A 14,899-nucleotide genomic window follows, 5' to 3' on the forward strand; every position below is an offset into this window, starting at 1 on the left:
AAATTACCCAGTCTCAGGTATGTCTTCATTAGCAGCATGAGAATAGACTAATACACAAGCCCTCATTATTATGTGTGATTATGCATTCATGGATATTGCTATTTGTTTTTCTCTCCCAATTAAGAGTTCACAGATCAATTCCCAGCACCCATCCAAATAGAAATGTCTTCCATCAACAGAAGCCTCAGTAACATTCACACAGTCCGCCTAGGATAGCTTCTCCACCCGTCTCTTTGTTTAAACCGACATTTTTCCAGCAAAACCATAGACTCACCTTGTTCTGTACCCATCTTTCCCTTCTCTGGTCTCCCAGAGTTAAACAATCCCAGAGTTCTGTGGGCACAGTCTAAGAGTCACAGAACCTCACACTGGGATGGACCTTAAGGAGCATCTCGTAATCTCTGGGGAGCTTTAAAAAAAAACAATACCTTCTTACCACCTGTCTATCCAGGCAAAAAGAAAAAACAAAAGCAGTACCAAGGCCCAGGTCTCATCCTAGAACAATTATGTCAGAATCACAGGGGCCAGGGGCAGATATTGACATTTTTAAATCTTAGCAGGTGATGGTATTGTGACAACCACTGTCTAATCCAGCCTTTTCAGGAACTCTGCATACATTTGGTGAGGCTGTGTCCCACACAACTCTAGAGGGTGCCATTCACCTGTAGCCCACATCAGTGTGCCCTTGGGGGAGTTGTACAGGGCACCAGCTGCCCAAAGAGACCCTCTGGTTTATGTCAAAGGAAGTTGAGGTTCAAGATGAAGCAATTTGGCCAAGTTTGCACAGGTGGTGAGTGTCGGAGCTTTACTGACAGCCCACACCTCCCAGCTTTTCATCATGGCAATCTGCAGTCTCCCACCTGGCTACTCAACGTATGTAGTCCTAGGTGGGTTGAGGTGGCTCATGCCTATAATCCCAGCACTTTGGGACGCCAAGGTGGAAGGATCACTTGAGCCCAGGAGTTCAAGATCAGCCTGGGCAGCATAGGGAGACTTCGTCTTTACAAAAAAAATTTACAAAATTAGCTGAGCATGGTGGTGCACACTTTTAGTTCCAGCTACTCCACAGGCTAAGGTAGGAGGATCCCTTGAGCCTAGGAGGTCGAGGCTGCAGTGAGCTGTGATTGAGCCACTGCACTCCAGCCTGAGCAATGGAGTGACAGCCTGTCTCAAAAAAAATAAATAAATAAATAAAAATAAAAAAAAATAAAAAAAAATAAAAAGAAGAAGAAGAAGAAGAGGAGGAGGAGGAGAAAGAAAAAGAAAAGGAAGTGTGTCAAGTGTGTAGTCCTTGCTCCAACTTGTTAGGAATACAGATTCTTGGGCCCCACCTCAGATCTCCTGAATCAGAATCTGCATTTTAATCTTCACACTAAAGTCAGGGAAGTACTGCCTGTCACACTGCAATACAAGAAAGCTTCCTAGAGGCTGGACTGTACTCCACATCTACTGCTCATGAATCTTCTCTGCACCATGCACATAGTAGGCAATCGATCAATACATATGTGCTGATCAATTGATTGAAAAATCTGTGGTTTGCATTAGATACAGGCCCCCTGAGTATTGCTGTATTGGAAATGACTGACTTTTCTAGTTCCTGTAATCAGCGATTACTGAAATAAGGGGAATTCCTCCTCACCACACCGGAGGTATCCCTTTGCAACTATAAAAACAATGACACTGATAACAAAATAATGTCTTGCTAAGCACACCCAGGGTCCAGTGGATGATTTCATGCCCTTTCTGTAAATAACATCTAATCATCTTACGCAGCCTCATTTAGATAATGGCTCCTTTTCATCTCTACTAGGAAAAAAATTAATCCAAAAAAGAGAGAGAGCATGAGAGTTCTCCAGGGTTTAAGGCATCTTTTGATTAGAGTTTATTTGCTGACTCCTATTAATCAACCTGATTAAAGGCAACCCGGATCAGGGGAATGCTTCCTTTCAGAGCTTCCATCTTCCTTCCCTTCTCTGTTGGCACCAGCTCTGTGTCTTCAGGTGTTGACCGAGTCCACAGTACTCCACAGTCAATGGCTTGGATGGCTGCTTGGTTGTTCTGGCCCTTGTCACTTTTAACGAAGTGTTGTCCTTTCTATTTATTTCTTCTATAAACACTTAGTGCAACAGCTCTGGCCTTGGGTTCAAACACACATGTTCATTGAGCAGCTAAACTTTCACTGGGAGTCATAAACTCTAGCCCAATGCAATTGACCATCTTAACCTGCAGCATCAAGTATCTGATTCCATGTATATGGATTTCATTAAATAGCATAACCCCAAATTCCTGACCAAGCAACACGGAGCAGAAGATTGATGGGTAAGAAATAGTCTAAGGAGATATAGCACAGCTGTTTAACTGATTTAGTGGTTTAGAACTTTGAGGGAGAAATTACGAACCCTCACCCCAGAAAAATGTACATAAACATGTGCTCAAAAATTTGCATGCTGTATCAAGAGTTCATAGGCCTCATAAGGACCAATTTAAGGACTTTGTTCCAAATATTATAAAATGTTTACTGGACTGAGCTGAATCATCAGAAATCTGGGTGCATAGATAATCACATTTTAGTGTCATTGTGCAAGCACTCTTACTAGAATGAACTGTGGTATTGGCTATATCAGCTACCATTTAGAGCCATTCCAAGATTTGTCCCCATTGTTCTATTGAAAAGATACGGCTGAGATTATCATCCATCGTGTTACCTGACTTCTTCTTTAAAATAATCCACAGGAGAAGTCTCTTTCTGGCCTCAGTACCAAGAAACCTTGTTCTTCTCCACCCCAATTGAACTATTTTCATTTCATGGACATCACAAAGCCTATAACCCATCACGTTTCCTTCTCTGCATGGCCCGCCAGGTACCTCAGAGCCAATTCATTGCCCAAGTGTACACACCTCTTTTGGGGTATTAACCTCATTTAGAGTATTAATCTTATCCAGAAGCCAAATTTTCTCCCTTATTGATCTTTTTTAAAAATTTTACTGTATTTTTTCAAATAAATCCTTTTTGGTAGAGTGGAAATACAAAAATTACTTAGTTGTTTTAATTGTTACTGGTCTTGGTCCAGAAGCTGGCTCCATGCTGAACTACTCTGGGACCTGGCTGGGCATTTCTCCAAGACCTGCAGAGCACAAAGATGCTGGCCCCATCCTTCCCTGCTACCAGCACACAGAACCTCACTCATGCTCAGAAGTTCCGTTCTTATCTCCATTCCTTCTTTCTTTCATCAAACTTACTGAGTTACTTCTATGGGCCAGGCGTCATCACAGGACATGGGAAGGATAAAGAAATGGACAAAGAGTCTGTGCTCTGGCAGATCCCACAGTCCTGGAAGGAAGACAAGTAATTACATTACAATACAAGAGTATAAAGGCTATGGAGGAGGTCAGCAAAGGCTCTGCCAAGGAAATAAAAACTAAGCAGAGACACAGTCAAATGATCAGGTTGGGGTGTGGAGAAGGGTGTGTGTGTATGTGTGTGTGCATGGGCATACACTTGAAGAGGGAGCAGACACCTGAGAGATGAGGCTAGAGAAACAAGCAGGAGCAAGATTGCAACGTGAAAGCTTTGGGGCTTTATTCTAAGGTCAACAAGAAACCACAGAGCAGGAGGGAGGGGTGACCAGATCTGCACTTTAGAAAGCTCATCTGTGTGTAGTATGGGGAATGGATGCGGGGAGACAAGGATGACTGCTGGGAGAGCAGGTGAGAGGTGGTAATCCAGATAAGAGATAATGAACTGCAGGCAGAGAGGTGAAGATGGGGACAAATAAATGCTTCAAGAAAGATATTAGGAAGTAGAATTGTCCAGGGTATCTCCAGGGAAGGGAGACAGAAGAGTGAAGAATGATACATAGGCTTTTGGCTTAGAAAACTTTCCCAAACATTTAACTCACCATATATTCAGGTTCTCATTAGCTCCACTCATCATTCTGTGATAGAATTTGCCCCACAGCCTAGTAAAGACACAGCTTGCCTGAGTGTATTCCTCTGACAACAGATCTAAGAAGGAAACCTGACTGACATGAAGCCATGGTATTCATGCAGTTTTGTGCTTGTAAATGGAGGACTCAGGAAGGGTTTGTGAATGAATGAATTGGTGAATGAATGCAGAATGGAGATTAGTCTTGTCCCCTCGACTAGTGTGAATTCCTGAGTGCTATCTCTTAATGACAGCTAGCTCAGGACCCATCTCTCCCTATCTCCAGCTCTGCAGCTGTGACACACACTTCACATGTTCTCAAAGCCAAAAGTTTTCAGGGTGCTGAGTAGACACACATGCACAAAAGACATAAGCCAAATCACTCCTGAAATTGCCATTGACGAGAGCAGGATATAGATCATTCAGGTGGTGCTATAAAGCAAGTGTTCCCATAGTTAAAGCTAGAGGCATCTGCAAGAGCTGTTACCTTATTGCAATGAGCCCCTTCAGGTGGAGGCGCGAAAGTCATTATGCCTGTTAGGGTGGTTTATAGCCTGTGGGCCTTATGTAATGCTCACCACTCGAGAACCTGAATTGCCCTGGGGGCTGGGTGGAAGTGCCCTGCCTTGTTTACTTTCTCCTCTTATGGGCAGGCATTCCTGGGGCCAGCTTGATGCAAAGGGTGACGGTGTGACTATTATCCGATGTCCCTTTTGTCTAAAGCTGGTCCCATTTTGGGTCTCAGATGTCTATACAGTGTACATATAGTTAGCACTGGGGTTTTGGGCAAAGTCAGCCAAAAAAAAATTTGAAAGTCCTTGAAGGTCAAAGGAAGCTAGAAAAGGGTTGTAGACAAACCACCCTATGTACCACCCCTAAACTCCACCCCAAGCAGATTTCATCAGACAACCTTCCCCTTCACTGCCCTAGTAAACACCGGTACACTGAACTACAGTATTTTTTTAAACATGGCTGGCCTACCAGAAGAAGGGTTATGGCTTATAAATTTATCTGCCTTCAGAACCTAGGAAAGACCTTGTAATAAAAATGATATCAAATATGCATTGAATAGATAAATAAATGAAACATGAGGATATATCCTGCCTGAGATTGATTGCATCCCTGAATTCTGAAAGGTTTTGCAGACATAATTGGAAAATGATGGATCAAGTCTTTCAGGGATCATGGTGACTAAGGCAGGAATCGGAAAACTGAACTCATACATCCCACTTTTTCAGGCACAGGGAAAGAATGTATCCTGGAAAACACAAACCAGGAAACATTTGTGCTGTTCCTTGGCAAAGTTTTAGAGTAGGTTAAAGGTGACTTGTGCTGAGAAAATCTAGAAAATACTACCTCAGGCAGGTGACCAAGGTCAGCATCATCACTGATAAGTCATGTTGACAGCATGTGCCCCTGACGTGATGCAATGAGCATGGCACTTCACCTCTGTGGTCTTTCCCTCACCAAAAAACCCATAATCCCAGTAACCACAAGATAAACTCAGACAAGTTCAAATTGAGGGTCAATCTACAAAATCCCTGATCTTTACTCCTTAAAATTATCAAGGTCATCAGAATAAAGGAAACCAAGAAAATGTCACAAACCAGGAGAGCCTAAGGAGACATGACAACGAAATGTAACATGATGTCTTTGATGGGATTTTGGAACAGAAAAAGGACATTAGAACAGAACATGCAAAATCCAAACTGTGAATAATGGTAAGTGTCAATGTTGGTTTCTTAGTTGTGACAAATGTACCCTCATAATGTAAGATGTTAATAGGGAAATCCAGGCACAAGATATATGAGACCTCCCTGTACTACCTTTCCAAGTTCTCTGTAAATATAAAACTATATACAATTAAAGGTTTATTTTTTTTAATAGAGACAGGGTCTCTCTGTCACCCAGGCTGGAGTGCAGTGGAGTAATCTTGGCTCACTGTAACCTAGACCTCCCAGGCTCAATCAATCCTCCCACCTCAGCCTCCCAAGTAGCTGGGACTACAGTCGTGCACCACCATGTCCAGCTAATTTTTGTATTTTTTGTAGAGACACAGTTTTGCCATATTGCCCGGGCTGGTCTTGAACTCCTGGGATCAAGCAATTCACCTACTTCAGCCTCACAAAGTGCTGGGATCAGAAAGTGCTCTTTAAAGTGAGTTATGCACATTGAGGAGACAAAGCTATAGTTGTAAGAATCTTTCATGGGCTCAACAATAATTAAACCTGAGCAGCTAGGCTCATCTGTTCCTATGATAGGGTAGAGTACCTGACAAGTCTCTAGAGAAATGCCCTTGTAAACCTGCACGGGTGTGGCCTGGATGGCCGTGTGCTACTGATCCCTTAGCTCAGAGAACAACTGCCCCAGGAAGAGTGTTACCGGGTCTATACCACCTGGAAGGTGGGATGTGTATATAGTGTCAGGTCACAGAATCTCCCCTTCACCCTGAAAATTTAGACTCCTGCTGATCAGGATGGATAGACACATTAAATTATACAGTTGGGACACCAAGAATATATAAACAGAACTGAGACTAACAAAATGAAGATTAAGAAGTATAATGAAAATACAGTTGACCCTTGAACAACACGGGTTTGAACTGTGTGGGTCTACTTATATGTGGATTTTTTCCAGTAAATATACTGAAAAAAATTTTGGAGATTTGTGGTAATTTGAAAAAATGCCCAAACAAAATGTGTAGCCTGAAAATATTTTTTAAAATTAAGAAAAAGCCAGGTGTGTCATGAATTCATGTATGTAGATACTAGTCTATTTTATTATTTATACCTATAAAATATACACAAATCTGTTATAAAAAGTTAAAATTTATTAAAACTTACAAACACTTTTGACTGTACATTCTCAGTTAAGAGAAATGTAAACAAACATTAAGATGTACCATTAAATCATAACTGCATAAAACTAACCATAGTACATACTGTACTACTGTAATAATTTTGTGGTCACCTGTTGCTATCTCAGTGAGCTCAAGTTTTGCAAGTGTCCACTTAAAATACTGTGTGACACTAAACCTCCACGTGAGCAGTTTCTCTCTGCAGTAAGTTGTGGATTACAGTAAAAAGTGCTTTTACAGTTCTTGCATATTTTTCATTATGATTAGTACAATAGGGTAAACCTTGGATAATACCATGGGACCCATGCTAAAGTGCCACTAGTGATGCTGGAAGTGTTCCAAGAAACAAAGTCATGACATTACAAGACAAAGTTGAATTGCTTGATTTGTACCATACATTGAGGTCTGCTCCTGCAGGTGCCCACCATTTCAAGATAAACGAATTCAGGTAAGAACTAAAAAAAAAAAAAAGAAAGAAAGAAAAAAGAAAAAAGAAAATTTGTGAAGCCATCACTATAGCTACACCAGCAAGTGTGAAAATCTTGAACTTTTTGCATAATATCTCTTGTATTGAAAATGTAGCTTTTATGTGGGTGCAGGATTGCTACAAGACAGGCATCTCTATAGACTCAAATACGATTCAAGAAAGAGCAAAGTCATTATATGACAAAGCAAAAAGAAAGTGAAAAATCTAAAGCTGGAGAATTAAACGCCAGAAAAGAATAGTTTGTTTATCCTAGAAAGAGGTTTGGCTTAAAAAATGTCAAGATAACAGAAGCAGCAGCTTTTGTCAACCAAGAGGCAAAAGACAAGTTCCCAAATGCCATTAAGAAAATCACTGAGGAGAAAGGATATCTGCCTGAACAGATTTTTAACACAGTTGAAAGTGCCCTATTCTAGAAAAAAAAAAAAAATGCCAAAAAGGACATTTATTAATAAGGAAGAGAATTGAGCACCAGGATTTAAAGCAGGAGAGAGAGGCTAATTCTACGGTTTTATGCAAATGCAGTTGAGTTTCTGATTAGGAGTGCCCTGATAAAGCTGCTAACCCCTGAGCCTTGAAAAGATAAACACCAGTCACCAGTCTTTGGCTGTACAACAAGAAGGCCTGGACAATGATGATCCTTTTTTTTATATTGGTTCTATCAATGTTTTGTTCCTGAAGTCTGGAAGTACTTTGCTAGTAAGGGACTGCATTCTAAAATTCTTTTGATGTTGGACAATGACCCTGGCCACCTAGAACTGCATGAGTTCAATACCAAGGGCATTGAAGTGGTCTACTAGCTCCCAAACACAATGTCTCTAAGTCAGCCTCTAAATCAGGGGGTAATAAAGACCCTTAAGGCAGCTCATTACCTGTGATACTCTATGGAAAGGATCAGCAATGCTATGGAAGAGAATCCCAATAGAGAGAACATCATGAAAGTCTGGGAGGATTACACCATTGAAAATGCCATGAAACTCATGAGGTTATAGAAAAAGCCATGAAACTCATGGAGTTCTGGGTGGCTGGGGCATTGTCCAAAACAATAAATTCCTGCTGGAGAAAATTGTGCCCATGACTTCACAGGATTTATAACAGTGCCAATCAAGGAAATCATGAAAGAGATTGTGGATATCGAGAAAAAAAAGATGCGGAAATAAGCAGTTTCAGGATATAAATCTTAGAGAAACTGAAGAGTTAACAGATGCCACATCAGAGAAATTAGAAGAAGACAACTTGATAGAGAGAAGTGCTTCTAAACCAGTGTTAGATGATGAGGAAGAAGATGTAGAATAAACAGTACTAGAAAACAAATTAACATTAGACAATCTGGCACAAGGGCCTAACTATTCAAGACTGCTTTTGACTTCTTTTATGACATAGACCCTTCTATGATACAGGCACTGAAACTAGAGCAAACAGTGGAAGAAGGATTGGTACTGCAAAGAAACATTTTTAGAGAAATGAAAATGCAAAAAAGTTAGGCAGAAATTATGATGTATTTCCTTAAAGTTACACTGAATGTGCCTGCCTTCTGTACCACCTCCTCCATCTCTGCCATTTGTGAGACAGTAAGACCAACCCTTCCTCTTCCTCCTCCTCCTCCTCCTCAGCCTACGCAGGGCAAAGATGATGAGAATTAAGACCTTTATCATGATCCACTGCCACTTAATGAATAGCAAATATATTTTCTCTCATGATTTTCTTAATAGTGTTTTCTTTCTCTAGCTTACTTTATTATAAGAATACAGTATATAATACACGTAAAATACAAAATACATGTTAATCAACTGTTTATGTTATTAGAAAGGCTTCCAATCAACAGTATGCTATTAATAAGTTTTTGGGGAGTCAAAAGTTGTGTGGATTTTGGACTATGTGGGAGATGAGAACCCCTAACCCTCTTTTTGTTCAAGGGTCAACTGTACTTATTTACTATATAAAGGGTAGGAGACACAGTTAAATAGTTATTTCATTTTGTTAAATAAAAGTTTTATTTGGCCCACTCAAGGCCAGGTGCGGTGGCTCATGTCTGTAATCCCAGCACTTTGGGAGGCTGAGGCAGATGGATCACGAGGTCAGGAGATCAAGACCATCCTGACCAATATGGTGAAACCCCATCTCTAGTAAAAATACCAAAAAAATTAGCCAGGTGTGATGACATGCACCTGTAGTCCCAGCTACTCAGGAGACTGAGGCAACAGAATTTCTTGAACCCAGGAGGAGGAGGCTGCAGTGAGCCAAGATTGCGCCACTGCACTCCAGCCTGGTGATAGAGCAAGACTCTGTCTCAATTTAAAAAAAAAATTATGTTTGGCCCACCCAAGTCTCACTGCCACCACCACCAGTGCCCATGTGTGCCACCACCTGGGGAGTCCAAAAACCAGCCTGCTCAGCCCACTGCCACTGTTGCCAGCACCCACATACACTGCCCCCCAACAGTCCCAAGGATCAGTGCACATGGCCTTATAAGAAAAAAAGAAAAAGCCTGCCTAACAAGAACACTATACCCAGCAAAGTTATTCTTCAGAAATCAAGGATAAATAAAATATTTCCCAGACATGCAAAAACTGAAGGAATTCATCACTTCCAGACCAGCCCTATAAGAAATGCTTGGCCAGGCAAGGTGGTTCACATCTGTAATCCCAGCACTTTGGAAGGCCAAGGCAGGCGGATCTCCTGCGGTTGGGAATTTAAGACCAATGTGACCAACATGGAGAAACCCCGTCTCTGCTAAAAATACAAAATTAGCCAGGCATGGTAGTGCATGCCTGTAATCCCAGCTACTCAGGAGGCTAAGGCAGGAGAATCACTTGAACCTGGGAAGCAGAGGTTGCAGTGAGCCGAGATCGCACCACTGAACTCCAGCCTGGGCAACAAAGCGAGAATCTGTCTCAAAAAAAAAAAAAAAAAAAAAGAGAGAAATGTTTAAGGGAATCCTACTACATCTGGAAGCAAATGGATGATATCTACCATCATGAAAACACAAAAAAGTTATAAAGCTCACTGATAAAGCAGATACACAAATGAGAAAGAGAAAATAAGCATTATCACTGCAGAAAACCACCTATCAGTAAACCTTGAATGTAGTTTACATTCCTCAATTAAAGAATATACACTGGCAGAAATGATAAACAAACAATACCCAGTTATATGCCGCCTACAAGAAATTCACTTCACATGTAAAAACTGAAAGTGAAAGAATGGAAAAAAATATTCCATACAGACAGAAACCAAAAGCATGCAGGAGTAACTATATTTATATCAGACAAAATGGACTTTAAGTTAAAAAACATAAAAAGATAAAGGTCATCATATTATAAGGGTCAATTTAGCAAAAAAAATTTAACAATTATAAATATATATGCACACACTAGAGCACCCATATATATAATGCAAATTTATTAGAGCTAAAGAGAAATAAACCACAATACAATGAGAGGTGGAAACTTCAATACCCCACTTTAAGCATTGGACAGATCATCTAGACAGAAAAATCAACAAAGAAACATTTGACTTAAGCTACACTATAAACCAAATGGACCTAACAGACATTTACAGACCACTTCATCCAATAGCTGTAGAACACACATTCTTATCATCAGTACATGGAACATTCTCCAGGATAGACCATATGTTAGGCCACAGAACAAATCCGAACAGATAATTAAAAATCAAAATCATATTATCTTCTCAGAACACAAAGAAATAAAATTAGAAAACAATAATGAGAGGAACTCTGGAAATGGTACAAGATACATGGAAATTAAACAGCAGGCTCCGAATGACTATTGAGTCAATAAAAAAAAATCAGAAAATCAAAAATTTCTTGAAATAAATGAAAATCAAAGCACAACATACCAAAACCTATAGGATACAGCAAAAGCAGTACTAACAGAAGTTTATAGCAATAAATACCTGCATCAAAAACGTAGAAAGATTGCAAATAGAAAAACCTAACAATACACTTCAATGAACTAGAAAAGCAAGAACAAATAAAACCCAAAATTAGTAGAAAGAAAGAAAGAATAAAAATCAGAATAGACTTAAACAAAATAGAGACTAAGGCCAAGCACAGTAGCTCACACCTGTAATCTCAGCATTTTGGGAGGCTGAGGCGGGCAGATTGCTTGAACCCAGGATTTTAAGGCCAGGCTGGCCAACACTGGTGAAACCCTCTCTCTACTAAAAATACAAAAATTAGCTGTGCATGGTGGTGTGCACCTGTAATCCCAGTTACTCAGGAGGCTGAGACATGAGAACCACTTGAACCCAGGAGGTGGAGATTGCAGTGAACCAAGATCATGCCACTGCACTCCAGCCTGGGCAACAGAGTGAAATTCTGTCTCAAAAAAAAAAAAAAAAAGAGAGAGAGAGAGAAACTAAGAAAATAATACAAAAGATCAATGAAATGAAAAGTGTTTTTTAAATAATATAAAGAAAATTGGCAAACTATTAGCTAGATTAAGAGAGAAAATATTCAAATAAAATTAGAAAGAAACAAAAAAAGAGATTACAACTGATAGCACAGAAATATAAAGGATAATTAGTGACTATTCTGACCAACTATGCGCCAACAAATAGAAAATCTAGAGGAAATGGATAAGTTCCAAAATTTTCCTGATTCAATCTTCCTACCAAGATTGAATCAGGAAGAAACAGAAAATCTGAACAGATGAGTAATAAGTAAGGAGATTGAATCAGTAATGAAAAGTCTCCCAACAACAACAAAAAAAAGCCCATGACCAGATGGCTCTACCACTGAATTCTACCAAACTTATAAAGAAGAGCTAAACTAAGTTTTCTCCAACTATCCCAAAACATTGAATGGTAGGGAATTTTTCCTAACTCATTCTATAAGACCACAATTACCCTGATATCAAAACCAGACAAGGACATAATTTAAAAAGGAAAATATAAGCCTATATCCCTGATGAACTTAGATGCAAATATTCTCAACAAAATACTAGCAAACTGAATCCAACAACACATCAAAAAAAAAATACACCATAATCACGTGGGATTGATTCCAAGATTGCAAGGATGGCTCAACATATGCAAATCAATAAATGTGATACATCAAATGAACAGCATGAAGGACAAAAATTATATGATCATCTCAATAGATGCATGAAAATTATAATATTCAATATCCTTTTATGATAAACTCTCAACAAACTCTCTTTCTTAGGTATAGAAAGAAGACACCCCAACACAATTAAAACCATGTAAGATAATTCCACAGCTAACATCACACAGGATGGGGAAACCTATAAAACTTTCCTTTAAGAACTGGAACAAGATAAGAATGCCCACTTTCACCACTCTTATTCAACGTAGTTCTGGAGGTCACAGTCAGAGTAATTAGGCAAGAGAAAGAAATAAAGGGCCTCTAAATTGGAAAGGAGGAATTCAAATTGTCCCTCATTGCAGACAAAATGAAAGAAATACATAGAAAAACCTAAAATATTTACCAGAATATGGCTGGGCACGGTGGCTCATGCCAGTAATCCCAGCATTTTGGGAGGCTGAGGCAGTTAGATCACATGAGGTTAGGAGTTCGAGATCAGTCTGGTCAACATGGTGAAATTCATCTCAACTAAAAATACAAAAATTAGCTGGGCGTGGTAGTGGGTGCCTGCAATCCCTGCTACCTGGGAGGCTGAGGCAGGAGGGTTGCCTGAACCCAGCAGGTGAAGGCTGCAGCGAGCAGAGACTGCACCATTGCATTCCAGCCTGGGCAACAAGAATGAAACTCCATTTCAAAAAAAAAAAAAAGGTTTACCAAAATACTCTTAGAACTGATAAATAAAGTTGCAGGATACACAATCAACATACAAAAATCAGTAGCATTTCTATACACCAATAATGAACCAGCCACTAAATAAATAAATAAATAAGCAATTCCATTTATAATAGCTATTTTAAAAGATACCTAGGAATAAATTTAATCAAGGACATGAAAGACTTCCTAGAACTTAAAGTATAATAATAATAATAATAATAATAATAATAATAATAGCTTGAGAGTACTTGATATAAGTATATATAAGTAATATAAAGGCTTGAGAGGACGTTGATGGAACTTCCAACACTGGCATTTCTGGCAGCTCTCTCACGTTTCTTAAACTATCAATGTTATAGCAGGGATTGGATTTAGGGAGTGTCCTTCCTTTTATTTTTAAAACACATACTGGAGTAAATCATGCCAACATCTGAAGTCCCCTCAGAATGGAGTACAGATATTATGAATCCAGATTCATCAGGAAGTTAGTTTTGTTTGTTTGTTTGTTTGTTTGTTTGTTTAAATTTAAAAAGCTGCTCATGCTGGGAATGTAAACTAGTACAACCACTGTGGGAAACGGTGTGGAGATTCCTTAAAGAACTAAAAGTAGAACTACCATTTGATCCAGCAATTCCAATACTGGATATCTACCCAGAGGAAAAGAATTCATTATACGAAAAAGACACTTGCACATGCATGTTTATAACAGCACAATTCACAATTGCAAAAAAATATGAAACCAGCCCAAATGCCCATCAATTAATAAGTGGATAAAGAAGCAGTTGAATATATGATGGAATACTACTCAGCCATAAAAAGGAATGAATTAATGGCACTCACAGCAATCTGGATGGAATTGGAGACTATTATTCTAAGTGAAGTAACTCAGGAATGGCAAACCAAATCTAAAATCTTGTAAGTGGGAGCTAAACTATGAGGATGCAAAGGTATAAGAATGACACAATGGACTTTGAGGACTCAGGGGAAAAGATGGGAGAGGGTGAGGGATAAAAGACTACAAATTGGGGGCCGGGCGCGGTGGCTCAAGCCTGTAATCCCAGCACTTTGGGAGGCCGAGACGGGCGGATCACAAGGTCAGGAGATCGAGACCATCCTGGCTAACCCGGTGAAACCCCGTCTCTACTAAAAAGTACAAAAAACTAGCCGGGCGAGGTGGCGGCGCCTGTAGTCCCAGCTACTCGGGAGGCTGAGGCAGGAGAATGGCGTAAACCCGGGAGGCGGAGCTTGCGGTGAGCAGAGATCCGGCCACTGCACTCCAGCCTGGGTGACAGAGCCAGACTCCGTCTCAAAAAAAAAAAAAAAAAAAAAAAAAAAAAAAAAAGACTACAAATTGGGTTCAGCGTACACTACTTGGGTGATGGGTGCAACAAAATCTCACAAATCACCACTAAAGAATATACTCATGTAACCAAATATCACCTGTTCCCCAAAAACTTATGGAAATAAATTAAAAAAAAAAAAAAAAGAAAGACTTCTATAAGGAAAACAACACACTGATGAAAGAAATTAAGGAGGACACCAAAAAATGGGAACCTTTCTCATACTCATGGACTGGAAGAATTATTATTAAAATGACCCTACTACTCAAAGCAATCTACAGATTTAATACAATCCCTATCAAAATCCAATGACATTCTTCACAGAAATAGCAAAAAATAATCTTAAAATTCATATGGAACCACAGAAGACCCTGAATAGTCAAAGTAATCCTGAGCAAAAAGAATGAAGCTGAAAGCATCATGCTACCTGACTTCAAAATATACTACAATGTTATAATAACCAAAACAGCATAGTATTGGTATAAAATCAGACATATAGACCAATGGA

The 14,899-nt window shown here is 39.6% G+C and overlaps 1 long non-coding RNA gene across 1 annotated transcript in view; it reads right to left on the reverse strand.

Annotated features, from left to right (window-relative positions):
- Nucleotides 1-1,855: 1,855 nt before the first annotated feature.
- LOC103222459 (uncharacterized) overlaps nucleotides 1,856-14,899 on the reverse strand; it is a 111,498-nt gene continuing 98,454 nt past the window's right edge. Inside the window, exons 6-7 of the long non-coding RNA XR_493356.3 lie at nucleotides 3,241-3,331; nucleotides 1,856-2,136 (exon numbers count right to left, since the gene is read on the reverse strand). This is a non-coding gene — a long non-coding RNA (uncharacterized lncRNA). The remainder of the gene's footprint in view (nucleotides 2,137-3,240; nucleotides 3,332-14,899) is intronic.

The sequence above is a fragment of the Chlorocebus sabaeus genome, chromosome 18 (genome assembly GCF_047675955.1).
Source record: "Chlorocebus sabaeus isolate Y175 chromosome 18, mChlSab1.0.hap1, whole genome shotgun sequence".
Taxonomy (NCBI): domain Eukaryota; kingdom Metazoa; phylum Chordata; class Mammalia; order Primates; family Cercopithecidae; genus Chlorocebus; species Chlorocebus sabaeus.